Source organism: Xenopus tropicalis, chromosome 1 (assembly GCF_000004195.4).
Source record: "Xenopus tropicalis strain Nigerian chromosome 1, UCB_Xtro_10.0, whole genome shotgun sequence".
Lineage (NCBI taxonomy): Eukaryota > Metazoa > Chordata > Amphibia > Anura > Pipidae > Xenopus > Xenopus tropicalis.
In genome coordinates, this window is record NC_030677.2 from 136,638,185 (window position 1) to 136,659,647 (window position 21,463).

The 21,463-nt window shown below is 36.9% G+C and overlaps 1 protein-coding gene across 1 annotated transcript in view; it reads left to right on the top strand.

Annotated features, from left to right (window-relative positions):
* Positions 1-21,463, top strand: part of lrrc2 (leucine rich repeat containing 2) — a 143,443-nt gene that overhangs the window by 11,247 nt on the left and 110,733 nt on the right. The window contains exon 2 of the mRNA XM_031890967.1: positions 12,233-12,478. The gene's annotated coding sequence lies outside the window, so the exon portion shown is untranslated. The remainder of the gene's footprint in view (positions 1-12,232; positions 12,479-21,463) is intronic.

Genomic DNA, 21,463 nt, shown 5'->3' on the forward strand with positions numbered 1-21,463 from the left:
GTTTTATAGCAAGAGTTGGTAATTATATTTATTGTGTTTGCAGTTGTGTTAGAATTATAGGCAAACTAAACTCTAGAAAGGACTGCAGATGGAAACATACATCACAAGTGTTATCTCTCTTTGAGAACGTGTTTCTGGTATCACAAATGTATAACAGCAAATAGTTTAACAGAACGAAGATTAGTTACTGTGAGAAGGACAACAATGGAGCACATTAATAAAATACTATCTGACATATTCAAATGTATCGCTGGAAAAAGCCATTTGTGTTGAGCTGTGCTATAAAAAAAATACTAGAAGGAAAACAAGAAAATTAAAAATTGTGAGAAGCAGATTTAATATTTCTTTCTTTTTTTATTCTTAAAATATGCATAGACTGTTGCCTTATCTGTGCTGACTCAGCAGCAAATACTCTGTTAAAACATTTTGCTCAGTTACTGTTCTGCAAAAATATAGCTGTACTAGGCTTTTTTTAATGAAAGGGTTGAAATTAGAGCAATGAGACCTGGGAAATGTGTCTGCTTTACAAGCCAAATATAAATACTTTGACAAACAGATACATGATTATTGGTCTTAAGGAAAAGTGAGGAGGGAAATGGGACGTCAGTCTGAAATAAAATGTAAAATGTACTATATCAGAACAGAATCAGAATCCATTTATGAAGGACTAGGCTCAAGGGTATGAATTGGCTACAAAATCACTAAATGTATTAGGGAAATTGAACAAGGGACAATTGTGGATAACAGGAAATCAAAACACATACAAAATATATATATATATTTCAGCAAAAAACTGTACTTCAGCAAAAAAAGTCAACACACCAATTGATCTGATGCACATGGCCAGAAATAAGCACCAGGTCTAAAACTGTTAGTAAAAATCCAAATGCAAGATCTTTAGTTACTGCTTTTATTTGCATGTAATCCCAATAACAACAGGTAAAGATACTTGATACTACTCAAATGGAACTGGGTTATTAGCCCACCAAGGTACTGCTAAGCTAGAATGGGGCCCAACTAAGAAATGTCTATATATACCTTTATGTCCCATTCCCCAAATCCACCCTAGCCACACCAAATTGCAGCCAAATACACCCCTGACCAACCCCAAACTCTGCACATTCCCTGAAGAGCCCCACCCTTTTTTGGGGTCTATATATTGGGACCAGCATATCCAGGAACCCAACTTGGGCCTCTGACAGGACTCCCTCTTTTAGGGAAATAGGTATTGTTGTCATTGTAAATTGTGGCTGAATTAAGAAGATATTATGCATTCTGCCAAAAAGCAATATATTTATGTGCATGTGACTTTAAAAAATTGTCACAGCATTAAACCATCTGTTGCATCAGATGCTTTGCCTTTAGCCTGTGACATTTGTACTGCAATAACTCGCAGTGTTAGGCCTTCCTTGTGCATGCATTCTCCTTGACAGCTCTGTAAATGTCAGTAGCTGTAGGCAATGCATTTTCCTGCTCTTCTGTTGTTGCCATCTATCCTGTACGTGACAGTGTCAATGATTGCTTCTGGAGGGAACTGTAAAGCCTATAGTATACACAGCATCAATCTTATGTTACAATGGTCTGGACAAGCTTGGTGGTATTCTTTAAACAGGTCCCACACCTGTATAATTTATAAATACATTTGAGGCTTTTATATTTTAGTGCATTTCTACTGCAAGGAGATCATGTCATCAGGAAGAGCAATGAAGAGGGGAATCATTCACGCAGAGGTAGTGGCTGGAGGGCTGCTGCTAATTATAATAAATGGAGGATGGGTTAAGGGGTGGTTGGTACAGGTATTGCAGCGATGTTTTTTTTCTACATACATTACATTCTGCACCCTGCTCCACTTATATGGGCAAGACATACTGTATTTTATCTGTATTCTTGCTATAATATTGTCGTAACCAACAATGAGCTTTTTACACCCTCTTTAACCTTCAATACAGCAACAGTTGAAAAGCTTATAAAAGTGCAATGCCATTATGTAAGAAACAATTCTGTATATTTACCCAGAGATATTTCTAAAACAGTTTTACAGAGTTATTGGCTTTTTGGCACACTGTAAATTTGCTTGTAGCAAAGATTTGTTTGATTTCTTAAGCTTGGAAATTAAAGATTTTTGTCTGTACTTTTTTTTGCTGTCCTTATCAGAAAACCAGGAACTAATGATAAATATGAAAAGTCAGATTCCTAAGTCTGCTGTGTTTCGGCCAAATTTTCATGCAGCATGTGCATAAATATGGAGACTAATACGTCTGTTTTATAGCCAGAGCTGTGTTATCTGTACTTTACTTGCACAATTTAGGGGTTAGGAGATTAAAATGTATTGGCCAACTATAAAAAATTGTAACACAAATATTCTGTGTATAAAAGTTTCAGTAGCATAATAATAAAACCTAAAACAAAGACACTGAAGCTTTTGCAGATCTACAACTTCTCTGATTCCAAAATTAGTTAAAAGGATTTGTTCACCTCAAATGGACTTTTAGTATGATGTAGACACATATTCTGAACCAATATTTAATTTGTTTTCATTTTTTATTTTATTTATGTATTGGTTTTTCAGTTATTTAGCTTTTTGTTCAGCAGCACTCCAGTTTGGAATTTCAGCAGCCATCTGGTTGCTAGGGTTTGTTAAACCAGGCAGAGGTTTAAATGAGAGACTGGAATATGAATATGGAGACTGAATAGAAAGATAAGGAATAAAAAGTAACAATAACATTTGTAAGATCACAGAGAAATAGTTTTTGGTTGCTGGGGTCAGTGACCCCCATTTGAAAGCTGGAAATATGAAGTGGAAGGCAAATATTTTGAAAACTATAAAAAATGAAGACCAGTTATAAAGTTTCTAGAAATGGGATATTCCATGACATACTAAGGGGCTGATTTACTAATCCACAAATCCGAATGGGAAAAAATCGGATTGGAAACTAACATTTTGCGACTTTTTCGGATTTTTTGCGACTTTTTCGTGAATTGCCGTGACTTTTTCGTAGCCGTTACGAAACGCCGGGCAAACCTTTCCGATTTTTTTGCGACGGCTACGAAAAAGTCGCAACGGCGGCAAAAAAAAATCGCAAAATACCGATCATTAAAAAAAAAACGCATTCGGACGCTTTCGATCCGCTCGGCCCCTAAATGTTTAATCAGTATATAAGCACCTAAGCACAATAGCACTAACCTCATATGTTGCTAATCTTTAACCCTAGCATTGATCATAATGTCCATATTGTTGGAGAAATACTTCTTCCATCAATGTTTTCCAAAATGCTGCTTGTATTACAAAGGAAAGGTTAATTAGTGTGCAGCTATCTTATTTAAATGCAAACGACCCATGGCAACCAATGAAAATTTAGCTTTTACTGTTCCCACCGCTACTAATTGGTTGTTGTGGGCTACTCCAGAAATGCAGATTGGATTTTGCTGTATACTACTGATTAGCTTTCTCTTGGTGCAATTCATAGATAAAATGAGATTTACCAAAAATACAGTGCAATATAGAAAAAATACAGTAAAGAGACTTTCTCTGTCTTAGACTTTAAAGTTAGGCTGTAAGCTCTGCTGGCAGTAACTTATTGAAACTGAACAGTTCTGTTTCCCCTCCACCATATAGTGCTACATTAGAATGAAGGAAAATGTATTTATATTTTCAGTCAAGAATTAGAAAGATTGTGAAATGCATTTTAAAGGTTTCATTTGCAAATCAGAGATGGAACAGGTGCATTTGAACATTTTTGTGTGAATGTTTTGGAAATTCTTTGTTTTTTAAAATCCTAATATTTCTTAAAATAAATCACAGCTAGTTTACTGATTCTTACTAACATTAGCTATTTCTGGTCCTGCATAGCATCAGCACAATAGCCAAGTAATTTTTTCTAAAGATACAAATACTATTCCTAACATAAGAAGAATCAGGGGCGAAGAATTAAAGGGGGATAGGAGACCCCATACTTTAAAGGCACTTTACAAATTGTTTAAATATTGTTTCATAGGCTTCCAGCATTATGTGAGCGTAGGTTTATCACAAAGTGCTTCTTTCTCTTCTTAAAAGTGTCCCCTCACTATTGCTATAAAAGTGGATATGTTTTGTATGTGCCTTCCAATTCATGTCTGTACAGTTCACAGAGAACTTCAGAATGCCATATTCATCTTGGAAAGGCATTGGCACATTATAATTTTCAGACCTAGATTCTGTAGAAGCTATTACAGGTAATGTACACTATGCTATGGGCAAGCAGATACCATTACCTTAGTATGTGACCAATAATGATAGCTCTAACTGAAATGACAGTAGTGATGGCTAGGTACTGTTAACATTGCAATGGCTAATCAAACTCAGTCAGCTATATCTTATTCATAGTATGAATTTTTAAAAGATAGTGTCACAATCTGCTTCAACCCACATTTATCAATAGTACAATCTGGACCTTTCTGCTATCTTAGCTTGGCAAACACATGTTGCCATAAGGTGGCCACACACTGGCAGATTTCAGCTGCTGATTTGGGTCCTTCAGAATAATTCAGCAGCCCTTACAGGCCTCCCCAACCGACATCTGGCCTGAAATTGGCCGGATCTCGATCAGGCAGGTTTGATTTTTCCGTTGGATCATATTTCTAAGTCTTTTGTCCAGCGGGTTCACCAAAGAAACATTTCTTTAAGCAGTGCTTTTCAGTATCATACAGTTAAGCTGGACTCAAGTCAATTTTTCTACACGGAATAATTTGGGCAGATCTCCAGTTACCATATATAAATATGATCTCCATCTGTCTGTTATTTCCCATTTAGTATAGGAACTTGGCCTGCATTTAGGAGAAAATAAACAGACCAAGCAATTAGAGAAACAGGAATGAGCCAGTGTGTTGGCTACTTGAATCACTCATTAAATTACACAAGGTAATCGGTACTCACCATATGTCAAGTGCAAAGGTTTTAAGGTTTAAAGAAGGGCTTAAACCTTTCTTATGTGTTTATACATATCATGTGTGCAAAACCTGTAGCAGCCTTAGGCTTATTATTGCATTTTTATTATTATTGCATTCATATTTTAATATGTATGTGTATATAGATGCATATGGTGACTTAGCCATTATTAAATGATTGTGTGATGCTGAATTGCTATGGCAATGCTCTGGGCATATCACTTAATTTCCTGAACCTAGGATAGATGCTTTCATTGCTATAAGCCCTGTAAAGTGCTTGAGTCCCATAGGAAAAATATTATATAAATATTCAGTTTTCCTTTCAAAGGGAAGGGAGTGGTGAATAAGAAAGAGAACACTTCTTTATTTCAAGCCCCATTTATCTGGGTTTTGCGAAACATAACCATTTTTTCCCCGTGTGTCAGTAATATTTGGCTTGAAAAGCAATTCCATAATATTTCCTGCTGACAAACCCAAACTGAACACTAGATGACAGTCCAATTCTTTATTTAAAACGAATGAAAGCAAATTGAGCAGCATAGAAAGGAAGGTGGGGGACTCGAAATCTTTTGTGCAGCTGCAACTGCTGCAATAAAGCGTTGTTGCCATTTAAAGATAAAATAATTGTTCCTTTTGTAGTTCTAGAAACACGTTTGCTTCAGATAATGTTTGAATTGTAAAGTATTACTTTGGAGAATATTCATGATATGCTAATTCTGTTCAAATTAACAATCAAAAGCTTGGCACATTCAGATCTTCCTTTTGAATCGATTTAAGGTTTGGGAAAATATTTCAAAGTGTTTTCTTTGTCCTGAAGTGCAGCATCTGTAACCATTCTACCCTGTGGATTGGCGGACGCAGTTGGCGCGTTTCTATTATATAACTAAGGCATGATGTGCATGTTTGCCTTTTTTTCTTTTTTTTTTGCAGTTTGAGTTTTAAGTAAAAATCCTCAAATATATATGTTTAGAAGAAACATAACTGCGAAAACTTCATGCTAATTAAGGTGTCAAAGGGGTTTGTTTTGTAATGAAATAAGATGGCATCAAATACATTCTGCATGGTGTCTGTCAGGGATGAAATGACTTGCTTTGTTCTTAATCTGCCAGCTAACCATATGCTCTGCCTGCTGTAAGATGACAGACTAACAAAATACTCTGTTTAACTCATCAATTATTACCATGATCAAATATCTTTTTGTTGTTTCCTTTTGGCTCTTAATGCTGTTTCATTTAAAAGTAACACTTCCATACAAAACTATAATATTGTTGAAAATGTTTAAGATTCTTACTTCCATGAATACATTGTATAAGAGAAATTGTATGTTATTATTCTTTTGTTAATCTTAGGCTGAACACTTGACTTTTTCAATGGAACTACAGATACTGTTCCTAATATAAAGCAAAATGAAAGTCTGTCTGGCACTCTGAGAGGAAGGAGTACCTCAGACTACAGAAGTGAATGCTTGAAATATGATTTTAAAAATTGAAATCAATGTATATACAAAACTTTGTGGAGCATACAGTGGAGGAAATAATTATTTGACCCCTCACTGATTTTGTAAGTTTGCCCAATGACAAAGAAATGAAAAGTCTCAGAACAGTATCATTTCAATGGTAGGTTTATTTTAACAGTGGCAGATAGCACATCAAAAGGAAAATCGAAAAAATAACTTTAAATAAAAGATAGCAACTGATTTGCATTTCATTGAGTGAAATAAGTTTTTGAACCCTCTAACAAAAAAAGACTTAATACTTAGTGGAAAAACCCTTGTTTGCAAGCACAGAGGTCAAACGTTTCTTGTAATTGATGACCAAGTTTGCGCACATTTTAGGAGGAATGTTGGCCCATTCCTCTTTGCAGATCATCTCTAAATCCCTAAGGTTTCGAGGCTGTCTCTGTGCAACTCTGAGCTTGAGCTCCCTCCATAGGTTTTGTATTGGATTAAGGTCCGGAGACTGACTAGGCCACTCCATGACCTTAATGTGCTTCTTCTTGAGCCACTCCTTTGTTGCCTTTGCTGTATGTTTTGGGTCATTGCCGTGCTGGAACACCCATCCACGACCCATTTTCAGTTTCCTGGCAGAGGGAAGGAGGTTGTCGTTCAGGATTTCACGATACATGGCTCCGTCCATTTTCCCGTTAATGCGAATAAGTTGTCCTGTGCCCTTAGCAGAAAAACACCCCCAAAGCAAAATGTTTCCACCCCCATGCTTGACGGTGGGGACGGTGTTTTGGGGGTCATAGGCATCATTTTTCTTCCTCCAAACACAGCGAGTTGAGTTAATGCCAAAGAGCTCTATTTTGGTCTCATCAGACCACAGCACCTTCTCCCAGTCACTCACAGAATCATTCAGGTGTTCATTGGCAAACTTCAGACGGGCCTGCACATGTGCCTTCTTGAGCAGGGGGACCTTGCGAGCCCTGCAGGATTTTAATCCATTGCGGTGTAATGTGTTTCCAATGGTTTTCTTGGTGACTGTGGTCCCTGCTAATTTGAGGTCATTAACTAACTCCTCCCGTGTAGTTCTAGGATGCTTTTTCACCTTTCTCAGAATCATTGACACCCCACGAGGTGAGATCTTGCGTGGAGCCCCAGAGCGAGGTCGATTGATGGTCATTTTGTGCTCCTTCCATTTTCGAACAATCGCACCAACAGTTGTCACCTTCTCTCCCAACTTCTTGCTAATGGTTTTGTAGCCCATTCCAGCCTTGTGCAGGTCTACAATTTTGTCTCTGACATCCTTGGACAGCTCTTTGGTCTTTTCCATGTTGGAGAGTTTGGAGTCTGCTTGATTGATTGATTCTGTGGACAGGTGTCTTTTATACAGGTGACTAGTTAAGACAGGTGTCCTTAATGAGGTTGACTAATTGAGTAGAATTGTCTAACCACTCTGTGGGAGCCAGAACTCTTAATGGTTGGTAGGGGTTCAAAAACTTATTTCACTCAATGAAATGCAAATCAGTTGCTATCTTTTATTTAAAGTTATTTTTTCGATTTTCCTTTTGATGTGCTATCTGCCACTGTTAAAATAAACCTACCATTGAAATGATACTGTTCTGAGACTTTTCATTTCTTTGTCATTGGACAAACTTACAAAATCAGCGAGGGGTCAAATAATTATTTCCTCCACTGTACATTATTAGTCATACACAACTGCATGTATATTTTCTAAATGCTTTTCCTAAGAGCCCCCCTTACTAGTTAGATATAGATAATTTCCAGTTTTTCTCCCAAATTGTATTTTTTTGATTACTGTTACAGAATGTATCTCTCTAGCCTGCAACAATATAATGTCCCATAAAAGTGCTTTAATTGTCTAATTAACTTTATCTTTTTTTAGCCATACCAGATTTCTGGTTAATTATGTTGAAAAATCTGAAGGGACAACATGAAGTGTGTTTCAAAAAAATGTTACTAAGCAACATACATCTCATATTCATACTAACTCAAAGCAACAACCATACAATATAACGCTACAAGCAGTCTCAGACTTTGATTCAAAATAGGCCCTAGCATTTCAAGTACACAGAGGCCCAAACAGCCCCACACCAGCCTAATAACTAGTGACTGTCTGTGGCACCTTACAGCAGCACCTGTGGAATTTGCCAGAAACCACAGATTGCCAGTCTGGGCCTGGTTACAAGTTTTACTTTGAATAATGCCACTTAGATTTTCTGGACTGGCTGTCAGGCAAACAAAAGCATATTTTTTTATGCTAAAAATTGCATCTGTGTGTGTGTTTCAGGTATGTATCACATATGGTGTGCTGCTTGCAGTTTTGGACTAGACTTTGTAAATTGATGCCTCTGATTCTTGGCCTTGGTGTAGTCTTCAGTGACACTAGCACCATTTCAGCTCTTCATCCTCTTTGAAGGTGCTAGAGACAGAGCTGAACCTCTATTTTGGGTCCTACTTTTACCTGTGCCTAACCCTTACTGGACATTGTCCCATTTAAGGCCACACAACCTTAGGAGGTCTTTGAAATATTTGGTCAAGCATCTCAAGCACCTTTCTTAGCTTATTCAACATTTTATACCTATCAGAATGTTGTGCATGCTTTTCAGGTGTCTCAACATCCTCCTTTTCTATTACCTCCTTTATAAGTTCCATTTTCAGTTTTTGTTCAAGTGGCAGCAGCTCCCTCAGATTCCAGTTCTTCTTTTCCAGTTTTTGTTTTCAATGAATCAATGTTCAATTAAGCTTCAGCTGTAGCATTTTACGATACTTTTTTCCAAAAGCTCTAAAGTTGTACTTCTGACTAGTGATGAGCGAATCTGTTACGTTTTGCTTCGCCGAAAAATCCGCGAATCTTTCAAAAGATCCGCGAAACGGCAAAAATGTTGTGCGGCAAAAAAAATTGTCGCCCGCGGCTATTATTTTGTCTCACGGCTATTGTTTTGTTGCCCGCGGCTATTATTTTATCGCGCGGCTATTCTTTTGTCGCCCACAGCTATTATTTAGTCGCGCGGCTATTATTTTGACGTCCACGACTATTCTTTTTTGACGACGGCGACAAATTTTTTCCCGCCACGAATCCATGCCTGACGAAAAATTTCGCCCATCACTACTTCTGACTTATGTGACTCTAGCCTGGGCTAAATGATTTAACTGCCTTAAAGGAGAAGGAAAGGCTAAGTCACTTGGGGGTGCCAAAATGTTAGGCACCCCCAAGTGACTTAGAGCGCCTACCTTGTACCCCGGGCTGGTGCCCCTGTACGGAGGGAACAGCACCAGCCCGGGGCACCTGTAGACACCGCTTCCTCCTTCCTTTGCGCGCTGCCGGCGAAATCCGCCGGCCGGCGCATGCGAGGAGGAAGGAGGAAGCGCCGGCAGCTACCCCGGGCTGGTGCTGTTCCCTCCGTACAGGGGCACCAGCCCGGGGTACAAGGTAGGCGTTCTAAGTCACTTGGGGGTGCCTAACATTTTGGCACCCCCAAGTGACTTAGCCTTTCCTTCTCCTTTAAAGGAGATAGAAAGGTAAAATCTAAGTAAGCTTTATTAGAAAGGTATAGACCATAAGCACTTACATAAGCACTTACAGTAATGCTGCACTATAAGTCCTCTATCGAAAGAAACACCAGATTTCTTGTTTGCTTTTTTGTAAACATGTTCTTAGGGTATATGATTTCCTTTCTCAGAAAAATCCTTAATTCCTGGGGCCAGAGTCTGCACAGTTCTCTCCTCTCTCCTGCTCCCCCCTCCTATAAGTGTTCATAAAACCCCCCCTCCCTTAGAAATGTGTGATCCGAGCTATAACGGCTAAAGCTGCAGCAGGAAGGTATGAACACCAAGCTAAAATGGCAGCTGCTATCAGAGAAAGCTTCTAGGGCTCTTTACTCAGGTATGATAAAGCTTTTTGCAGAATAAATATAGTGTATAAATATAGTTCTAGGTGGCACAATGTGGAAAATCTATTGGCAGTAAAATGCCAAAATGCATGCAGAAACATGGCAATTGGTCATGAGTGCACCTGCTAATGGGGGGAGCTTTCAATAGTTTTGCCCTCCACCCACTGAGCTAGTACTAAAGTTTGAAATCATCCTGTGTGTCATTTACCTTAAACACATGGGCTATCCTGTCTGTAGGACGGAATGCAGATAATGGCATTTTTAGTTACTAACAAATCATTAGGGTTGAGGAGACTACCTCATACAGATACAAATAAACAAAATGAATTCCAAACAAGCTCCAAGAAAATCCCATTTACATGGGTTTATCCTATAGGCTAACGCTCACCCACTGGGTTTTTAAAGCAGAAACCAGGATGATCAGCTATTATTCTGGCTTCTGCTTAAAAAACCCGTGGGTGAGCTTTAGCCTATAGGATAAACCAATGTAAATGGGATTTTCTTGGAGCTTGTTTGGAATTCATTCCCAGAATTCCTTTTGTTTATTAGTTACTAACTAAAAACTAAAGAACCCAACTTTTCTTTTACCTTCCACACACCAGCAACTGCCAGGGATATTTTTGCTGTAAACCTGTAGTTCATAAACAATATAAAAAATATATGACACTTTTCACAATATATATTAATGGTAGTGTATATCAATTTATGGGGAGTTTGACAATAAATGAAAAATTCTGACATAAATTATCTATAAATATTTCGTGATGTGCATACATCAAAAGCCTGTTAGAGAGCAAAACTATTTTCCGGAGAGTACCATTGTCAATGTTGCTTTAATTGTCTGAAAAATACATTTTTATTGCTAGCTGTTTTGTGTTTTGGAACACCTTGGACTAATCCGTAAATAGAAGTAGAATTGTAAAATGTGTATTTTCCTTCTCCGGTGTGACAAATCTAAGGATTCCAGTTATTCACATTACCATGAAATAAAGCTTGAATGGGAATAGAGATATGTCTTCTGAAGGAGAATTGCTTGTTTCAACAGAGCCTAAGTTAATCACAAAATGATAGAGAGAAAACAACTTGTAGGTATATTTATCCTTCCCTATGATAGCATATCAAATATTTGTAATAGTCATATTGCATTTCTTCAATTGCATACATTTCTGCCTTCATATAGATTTCCCCAAGTGCTGCACAGCTTACTTTCAAGTTAAACAATGTTACAAATTGGCTAGAACTCAGTTCCAATTTAGGTTTCTTCCTAAATATAGACTTCGGGTATTATCCCAATATACAACTCAGGCAGTGACTTTTAAATAGGAATAAATGAACTAGTAATAAATGAATTATTTTACACATTTTTAAATTATTGCTGTTGGGCATATTTAAAAATATATTGTTAATACGTACAATATTCACAATCTGCATTATTTTTATTAGAAATAACTCATGGTAAACAAAACTTCTCAGTACAAAAAGGTTTACCAGTTAAATAATTTGAAAAAAAAAAAAGACACAAGGGCTTATTTACAGCAGGCAATGGCTCATTTACCAATAAAACGGTGCCCACAACCTTGATAAAAGAAATCCAGCCCAAGGTGTAAGATGCTGCTTGCACAGGCACAAGGGAAGTGTCTAGAATGTCTATTTTGTGTGTCCTGAATGAAAAAGTGCTGCCTTTGCTTATATCTTTGTGCTCCAAAGAGTTTCATCTAAATGCTCAACCAGGAAATTAATAAAGGGCAACGAGCAACAAAAAACAGATACTATTTGTCCCTTTTTTCACTCTGGACCTTGAGCTGCTATTATAAATAAGTTGAACCATCTCAATAAGAAATAAATGTATCATTAGCAGGTGCATAAACTACCCAATAACATATACATTTATATCTCTACACCCTATTTCTATTTTATATTTACAGTATTTCTATTTTCTATTTATATTTTGTTTTAGATCCTGATGTTTAAGCTTCAAGAGACATTTGAATGCATTTGAGCAATCCCTCAAATCAGAGAATATTCATTGTTTTATGTAAATCTTCCCAAGAACCTAAGCACTGGCTCAGTGATAATGGATTGTTTTGGAAGTGTTTTTAAGACTTTAATGCCTTTTGCAGAATTGGATCAAGAAATGGCTACAAAAGTGCTGCAGCATTAAAGGCATTCAAAGTATGAAACTTGGACTTTCCCTCCACTAATGGTAAGTAGAGAATTTGAACCAAAATATAATTGTGGAAGGCACTCTTAAAGATCACCACAGGCCAGACTTGTACAATTAAAGAACATTTTATTGTAGACTGTACAGCATAAATTCACCCTTACAAGTTTCATAAGCCCTAGATTGAGCAAAATCAGGCAGAGATGGGTTTATCTGCCAGAGTTTTCCTTTACCGAAGAGTCAAAAAAGAAAGAAAACTTCAGCTTATGCATATATCCTTTCATATATATTTCTAATATGCTTTTTGACTGCAATTGTTTTAGTAATTGTACCAAAATGAATATAATAATTTAAAAACCGAAACGACTAATACTGAACAAATGCCAGTCTAGTTGAATTATCAAAAGGTCGTAAATGGCAAATTCAGCCATTGCATTCTCCTAATTTAATTACTTCAACTGCACATTTAATCCATGCATTTGTTGCCGTGACACAAGTCACTATTTCTGTGCATGGTTCCCTTGCATTTCTACATGAAATTCATCAATTGGTGTGACGAATGACATGGCCTGAATGAAATTACATCCTATAATTACAGCTGACTCATCTTATGGCTTTCTGTGACAGAGCTGTAGGCAAATAATTAGGGCTTTGATTAAAAAAAAAATAGAAAAGATTTTTATAAGCATGTACAGCTGAGGGGACTTTTACAGCTCAATTATGAAAGCTGAAGGTCAAGTGATGAAGTACACAACACTTAGCTGTTTTCACTTTAGTGTTATGATAAGTGCTGAACTATAACTACATTTAAAAAGTGTTATTGACAATGGAACCCCTTAGTGCAACAGTTAGTACAATGGAATCTTTCTTCTTTTGTCGGCCTATAAACTAATATTCTGCAGTACTGGATTTTCTTACATGCTATTGATTAAAGGACATGTCAACCCCCAAAATACGTTTTTCCCTAATAAAAGTAAGCAACTTTCCAATATGAATTTATTAACAATTTTCATTGCTTTAAAAGTTATTTGTAAATGTAATTTCTATTGAAAGGAGCATTTGCTGAGCTCCTGGCTGTTTCTTTTTAAACAATGTTGTCAGTCTCCTGCAGCAAGGCAGGTCTGTCAGTCTGCTGCCTTGTATTACATTGTTTCAGCAATCTGAGCCACCGGGCAGAGAATAGAAAAGAACAGGCAAACACTGCTTTTAATAACAATTATATATACAAATAACTCAACAACCATTACAAATTTGTAATGAATATATATTGCTTTAAACTTTGTTTTCTTTTAGATTAGGCAAAAAACTATATTCTGGGTTGACGTGTCCTTTAAAGAGATACTGACACCAGAAATGAAACCTTTTTTACATCTATCATAACATTGTCTTTGCATGAGCTTTATAATTTTGCCAAAAAAGTGTTTTCTGATGCTTTTCCATTCCTTTTCTGATCCCCCATGTTCCTCTATGAGGGGGCTGCCATATTTGTGCAGCAGAAGTCCATTAGCATTAGAAGCTATAACTGACAGGCTGAGAAGGGACAGTCAGGTTGGCAAAACAGTCGGGTTTAGGAACTTCAAGCAACAATTACATACAAAACCAGCCCTAACAGTGAAAAAAGATCAACATGACCTATAGGGAACTTTTTTTTGTGTCAGTATCACTTTAAGCATATCATTCAGTTACAGTTATGAAGTAGAAAATACTGAATCCTCAGCATTCCGGTCAACAATTGTCTCCACAAATATATATTATTTCAAAGTTTTATGAAAAAGGTTTTAAAAGGGCAAATGCTCTTTGGAGCTGACATCATTCCATGGTGAATGCCATTAAAAATGCCCAGCAATAATTTGCCAAATCTTAATGCAGTTCACACAGACATTGGGGAATAAAAGACACACATTGTCTGAATCTGTCCCATGAGGTGTCCAGTTTTTGTCTTCCAAGTAATCCGTATTCAATTCCTCACAAGCCAATTACCCTATCAATAAATCGTGGTACTCCAAGTAATAAATACTGTCATTCTGCAATGGTGTTTATTCTCCAAAATAAATTGAAGGAGGCCTGTCAGAAAACTCCACTGGCAACGAACTGGTTGGTAGGATCCGTGCTGTGCTGTTAAGCACCTTAGAGGCTTGATGGAAACTGGAAGCCATGTTATGTTGAAAAGAAGATGATTTAATGGGTGAACAATAGAGCAAACTGTGCATGGTGTAACGAGAGAGGCAAGTCCTTAAATACAGACCAGTGGTTGTGGCAGACAGTATAGCAAGTTTGTATAGCAAGCCAAGGTTCAACCATAGGAATCAGATGAACAAAGGACAGGGATAAGAGTAGGTCAGGAAACTTAGAAGAGGCTACATCGCAGAATATTGGTCAGTGATCTAGCACTGGGCAAGATTAGAAAGCTGGCCACTGAATTAGCCATTAAATATATGGCCACTACATTAGGCAGTTGTCTGCAGCTGCAACTAATGCAGTAATATGATTCCAGATACTCTAACCCATAAATACCAGACATTTGAGTTTTTAAACAATAATTCAATTTTAGTTTTTTAGCGAAAAAAACTCGAATCGGGAAAGAAAATCAAAACAAATGTTAATCACCTCCTAACAGCCTTTGCACCTCTATGACCTTGCCTTCTGTGATTTTGCTTAAGGTTCGCATTCAGATCACGTCTGAGAAAAGGTTTGTTTGGATTTCCATGTTTTCATCATCATTTCATAAATAAGAACTTTCTGAAGAAAAATATCTAGTTATTCTAATTATATTTTTTGTCCCTTTGCAAAAATTATATATAAAGTTAAGCTTGCTTGGCTAATATAATAAACTACTTTAGTACATTGCCAGCAGGATGGTTATGTTTTTAATGTCAAGTAATAAACATATGCCCTAATTTAATTGTTAATTTATTTGTGGCTTTTGTTTTATTCTGCTTGAATTTGAAGTGATGCATGCCCATTGTACACTTTCTGACCTGTAATATTAATAAACTACAGCTAAATTCCGAAAAAGCCTCATATGGGCAAAGTCTGAAAAAAGACAGTGTAGAACATTCAAATAATAAAACTGCTGGAAGTATATTAATTTCCACTGTGAATGCAAGTCCTTTTATATGTTTGAACACTCAATAATGAGATAGTGTCACAGAATAAACAAATCAGTGCAGCCAAGTACTATATTAGTCAATGAGTGAACCCTCCCCCCACTTATTCCCTTAGCTCATATACTTCCTATAGGGATTACATTATATCCAATTTGTTTAAGAGACAAATACAAAACAAATATAAATAAGAAACAAATATGATGTTTGCACATTTAAGCATCTTGCTGAGGGAGCACTCATAAATATAAAAAGCAACACAAATCAAACAAGCTTCAAATAGGATAATTATCTTTAGTGTGGATAATTATTGGTGTGGAGTTGACAGAACTTTGGTTGCTCAGACCTTACAGCTTTGTAATTACAGATTTGCCTATATGGCACCAAATGAGTTTACTTAATAGACTGTTGAAGTTGTATGTTTTTCCTATTATGCCAGGTTCGATAAATAAATAACCACTGTTAGACCTGACAAGAGCTGATACAGTCATATGATACTGGGAATTCCTCATCCATGGAAGTTATTGAATACAGAAAACCAACCTTAAGTACCTAGTTTACTGTATAGGTCTTCTGCATAACTTGTTTTCTTTTTAATGCTTTTTTTCATTCATTTCAATCTGGAAACTCAGACTGGCATCTGAATGATTTATGGCCATTAAATAAGAAGAAAAGGCTAGTAAAGAGTTAATCTCAAGCTGCAGGCATACCTTCAGTTCTCTCAATAGTGCCCTTAAGTCTCCCCATATTTCACCTGTTCAGAAGATCTGAAGCCAAACAGGAAGAAAAAACGCTGAGCAGTGTAGAGAAGATTCCCATAATGCCTCACTCCTGCACAGACATGCAGACCAAGTGAACATGCTCAGTTAGTAAGACTATGAGTCAGCTTCCTGCTGATTGGCTCAGATCCACATTCCGAAGGGGGGGGGAGTGAGTTCTTAGCATTCTTGAGGGAGGGGGGAGCAGGAAAGAGCAGAGAACAGAAAACTGCATGTCTCTGGCACAGGAATTACAGACACAACTCATCTTTTTTCAGAGAAGTCAGTGCAGCGTTTCTGTAAGTGCTTATGGCTGTATTTACATACACCTTTCTGAAAAAGCTTACTTAGTTTTTACCTTTCTTTCTCCTTTAAGTGTGGTGCAGGGTTCAAAGTGCAAAAAGTAGTCATAGCACTATGTTGTCTGCTCCACATGTAAATGAGTCCTAATGACATCTACCAACATCACCCTTTTGTATGAAATTTTGCTCACAGTATCAAGCTTAAGTTGCCATATGCAGCTAACATGTTGATATTGCTCAAAGTGAAAATATGTTGTATTTGGATTAAATAGAAAGTCAGATTAGGTGCTCATAAGAGCTGTTTGACCCTATTTTCTGTGTGCGTTGTCTGTCCCAAAAAGATCACAAAGAAAACCTAGTTTTCCACAAGACCTTATATGGCAGGAATGAAAGAGGCTCTTTCCTTCTTCTTGGTATTAAAATTTAATATGCAACATTTTTTCAGATCCATAGCCTGCTATGAGATGCTAAGAATTATAGCAATAATAGCTGGAAGAATTCAGCTTCAGGACCTCTATTAAAGGCAAAGCTTTAACTTCCATTATTCCCACTGTGTAGTCGTGGCCATCAAAAAATACCTGTGTGGAAGTAGTTTATTTCCCCAAAATGGCCTGCCAGCATGAAAGGAGACATGAGAATGCCTATATGCTGATCACTTTGTCATCACAATGTTATAATGTGATATTTTCTTCATTGAGGTATTTAGTTGTGAACATCAACTGCCAAATAAAGGGAGAAACAATCAAACAACTAATGGGGCATATGATTTAGGATATTGGCTTTAAAAGGATTTACAATCTTTACCTAGCACCTCCGTGGCTTTAAATATGGAATTAATAGATTGTTCTTACTTATTTGTAATAAGATTGTTTTTGGCACATTCCAGCTTACTAGGTCTGGGGGAAGGTGATATTAAACATGTCATCATTTTCAACCAAAAAAAAAAAGTAAAAAGCCACATGATGTTTAAAGTGTTGACTACTACTGTTCTGCTGTGCTACAGAACAAAGTGTAAGCATTTTTTCTTGTTTAATTAAAGCTAAAATTTCTGAATATCCTTTTAATTTATTATAAAGTATTCCATTTAGGCAATTTAAAATACACACATATAAAGTATTTGCATCCTAAGCATCCTGGAATGATATTATGCCGTAAACTACACCACGCAAGAAAAATATCATCTGCTGTTTTGGTAATGTTATGTTGTCCCATAATGCTCTCTCTATAAAATAGCAATTAATATTAATAACATGTGGCTTCCCAGTCGGGCAATGAAAATTATGTATATGCTACCTTGTAGCATCTTATAAAGTAAGCTGCTTATTTCTATATAAATTTTACAGGAGAGTTAATGTACCCTCTCCAGTTCCACCAAGATAAATTATGCAGCAGATATTTATAACAAAGCATGTTTTATTATAAATAAAGCAATTTGTATAGACAAATAAAAGAAGCATTGTTAGTACAATATCTATTCTTTTGGTTGAGAAATAAAACTGGAATGGTAAGTAATCCACTGCTTATGTATCTACAATGTCAACATTGTCAGTACCTAAATAATCTACAAACCTCAAACATGAAATTTAAATGAAGACTGATAATCTGCCATGTGTAAACTGAAGTACCTTTGCTATTCTGCATGATTAACCCCAAATTCTAATTTGGAAAGAAAATTTAGGGTCTGCTATATTAAAATTTAATCTGCAAAATCCTAATGGATTCTTAGCATATCCAGTTTTACTAAACCTGTAATTAAATATTCCTGACAGTGTTCAATGAATTGACACATTTATCAAAGCAGACTGATGTGTCAGCTCAGCATAATGCCTTAAACTGTTTTAGCAGTTTACTTTTTTTCAAGGGGTGTTATAACTCAGCAGAAAGGCAGAGCTCAGACAACCTACCAAATTGTTAATCCACAGACATGACAAAAAATTGTATTAACGTTAATACAATATAATGAATAGGTTAAAGAAAAGCTCTTTCTTGGTCACATGATGTCAGCAAAAACCTATGGGCAGAGTACCCTGTCAGATACAGAAGGCAAGAAACCCTCCCTGGATGTATTTTTTTCTGTCTTTTGCTGAAGGGCTTTCTATGTCCACTGTTAAGTCATTTAGCCAAATCATGCAAAGTTTGACCTGGCCTTGATGTTATCTAATCATTATGAATGTCTTCTAAAGCCTCTTCTGAGTGTTTTAGTCTTAGGGCTACATTATGTATCTCTGGTTCAATCTGCTGGATGTTCAAAACAAAACTTCTTCTTTCTGGAGGGAAGTGCAAAATGGATAATATGCAGCTGTACCCTTAATAAACGAACTATATTGAAGTGCCAAGTGCAACAAAACCGGGCTGTGTTCATTTCACAAAAGTTGTTTAGTAAAGTTGTATGTTCTGAAGACCCTAAAGATAAGTTAGACCAGGAATTATACTTCAACCACCCACTGGTAACATTACCTACTAATCAAACTTGTATAAAAACACGCTTCAAATAAGTTTATGATAAGTGCATGATGTCTTCAGGTATTTACACAATAATCATGGAATAGGGAATAAAAGGGAAAAAAAACAAATAATACAACTGGGTATGCTCATAGAATAACAGAATGGATAGCATTGTACAATTAATACAGCAATATTTCTACTGATCCTTTTCCTTAACATGTTTAGAGTGGACTGCTACACTTCTTTAAATCATATTTCCTGAAGTTTCAGAATTAATATCAATAATGTAGTGCGAGGCAGCCAAAAAGGTCTAATTTAATTGTTACCTATTGGATTTGTTAAACTGTAACCCTTTAAAGAGGCAGATATTATGAAATATTATGATTCTCTTTTGATTGTTGATGCACCAGTTATGCATTTGGTTAAAATGACAATCCATCAAATTATATATTCCTCCATTATTAAGGAACCAGTGAATAGAAGAAAGGAAGAAAAGAGACATGGCTTGATATACTTTTTCATGTTTCCAAGGTAGCCTATCGTTCTGTGGTAGCTATTGTTTCAGTAGTGAAAGCAAACTCATTGTGGATCAGCAGTTTGGATAAATAATAATTAATAATAGATAGATTAGATATTTCTACTGGTGTAGGCAACCTTAAAGCGGCAGTGGTCTTTATTTAAGAAGCAGAAGTAGATCTGTAAAGTTCTATTGCTGTCTTGGTTTCAGCAAGAACAGCCCTTCAGTTAAGGGTTTGGGGTGAGCAGATACTCCTTTAAAAGTTAGTTTTTGTGATTTTCCCTTTGAAAGGAACCCCTGTTAGCATTTGCCCTTTGGCTAATGTGCTTGGCCCTAAAAAGTCCAGATATTTTGTTGCCACACAGTAGAGATGTGGGGTCTCCCACAGATAGCATTCTCCAGCGCAAACCAAGGCAATGAATACTCAGCCATGGAGTTTTACTTGATGTACAGTTTTTCTCTAATCTGTCTTCTTCTTTCAGTTCTTCAGAAAGTTATGCACAAAAAAGTAGTTCTCATTGGCCACTGGTCAGTGATTTTCAATTCTAATCAAAATGAGGATTTATCATCCAAACCTGGCGTCTCTGTCTCTAATTTCTTAAAAATGGGGCACCAAAGGCTGCAGATTTCAGGGAGTGTCTATACTTGGTATTACTCATTTTGGAGTTTCTACAAAGTGGGCTTGAGAAAGTTCTCCAATACAGGAAAGGCTTTATCTGCGATCCAACAGGTCTCAGGTGAGCAAAAAATCCAGTAGTTAGATCTTCCTCCTGAAAAATATTCTTTGTCTAACTGGGATTTACCTGTTGTGTTAAAAAGCATCTGTGTTTCTTCATTTAAACCCCAGGAAGAAGCCTTTTTGTGATAAATCACTTAAAAAATCAGAGTGAGTTTCCTTCAAGCCCTTTTAATGGAACATGGGGCTGATTCACTAAAGGTCGATATTTTTAGAACTATTTATAGCATGCGTTAGAATTTTTATCGCTTCTTATTTTTTGCGACTTAACGCACGGTGTGGTTTGCATTATTTAACTCGCGATGAGCGGTTTAGTCGCTATAATTTCGTATTTGCGATCCGAAAATCCATAAATGTTTGTATTTAACGATCATAAACGGCTGGATCCTGGATTCCGACTTTGATCCTACTGTACATGATTTTAGATGCCTCCCATAGGAATAAATGGCACTCTGCAGCTCCAACCTGGCCAAAGGAAAGTCTCCCATAGGGCTCAATGGCACTCTGCAGCTCCAACCCGGCCCAAGGAAAGTCTCCCATAGGGCTCAATGGCACTCTGCAGCTCCAACCTGGCCCAAGGAAAGTCTCCCATAGGGCTCAATGGCACTCTGCAGCTCCAACCTGGCCAAAGGAAAGTCACAATACCGAAGCTTGAATGAATCCAAATCTTTCGTACTCGGGGCAACAATACGATTTTTTCATGATAATTTTGTCGCAAAGTACGGAATTCGTACGAAAAGTACGAAAAATCGCAGAAATTACGATAGGAGTCTACATATATTGATAATTCACCCCCATACTTGAATAAATCCCACTGCCAAGCCCATATTGTGTTGCCAAAAGCTCATGAACTGTACTTTTCTATAATTACCGCCTGCCCCAAGTAGGTGTTAATTTTCCACAGACTAATGCAATATTTAGCGCGGATATGTGTTTGTGAATCATGCGTTAGTATTATTTCTGTGCGCAAATTAACGCAAAGTGTTAAAATTAACGCATGCGGTAGCACAAAATTTAACGCATGTGATAATACTTTAGCGAATCATGCGTTCATTTTCGCGTCTATTTTAACGCAAAAAAGCATGCGATAACACTGATCGACCGTTAGTGAATCAGCCCCCATGTGTCTTATCTGTGAGATGAGTTATTTTTTGAACCGGTGGAG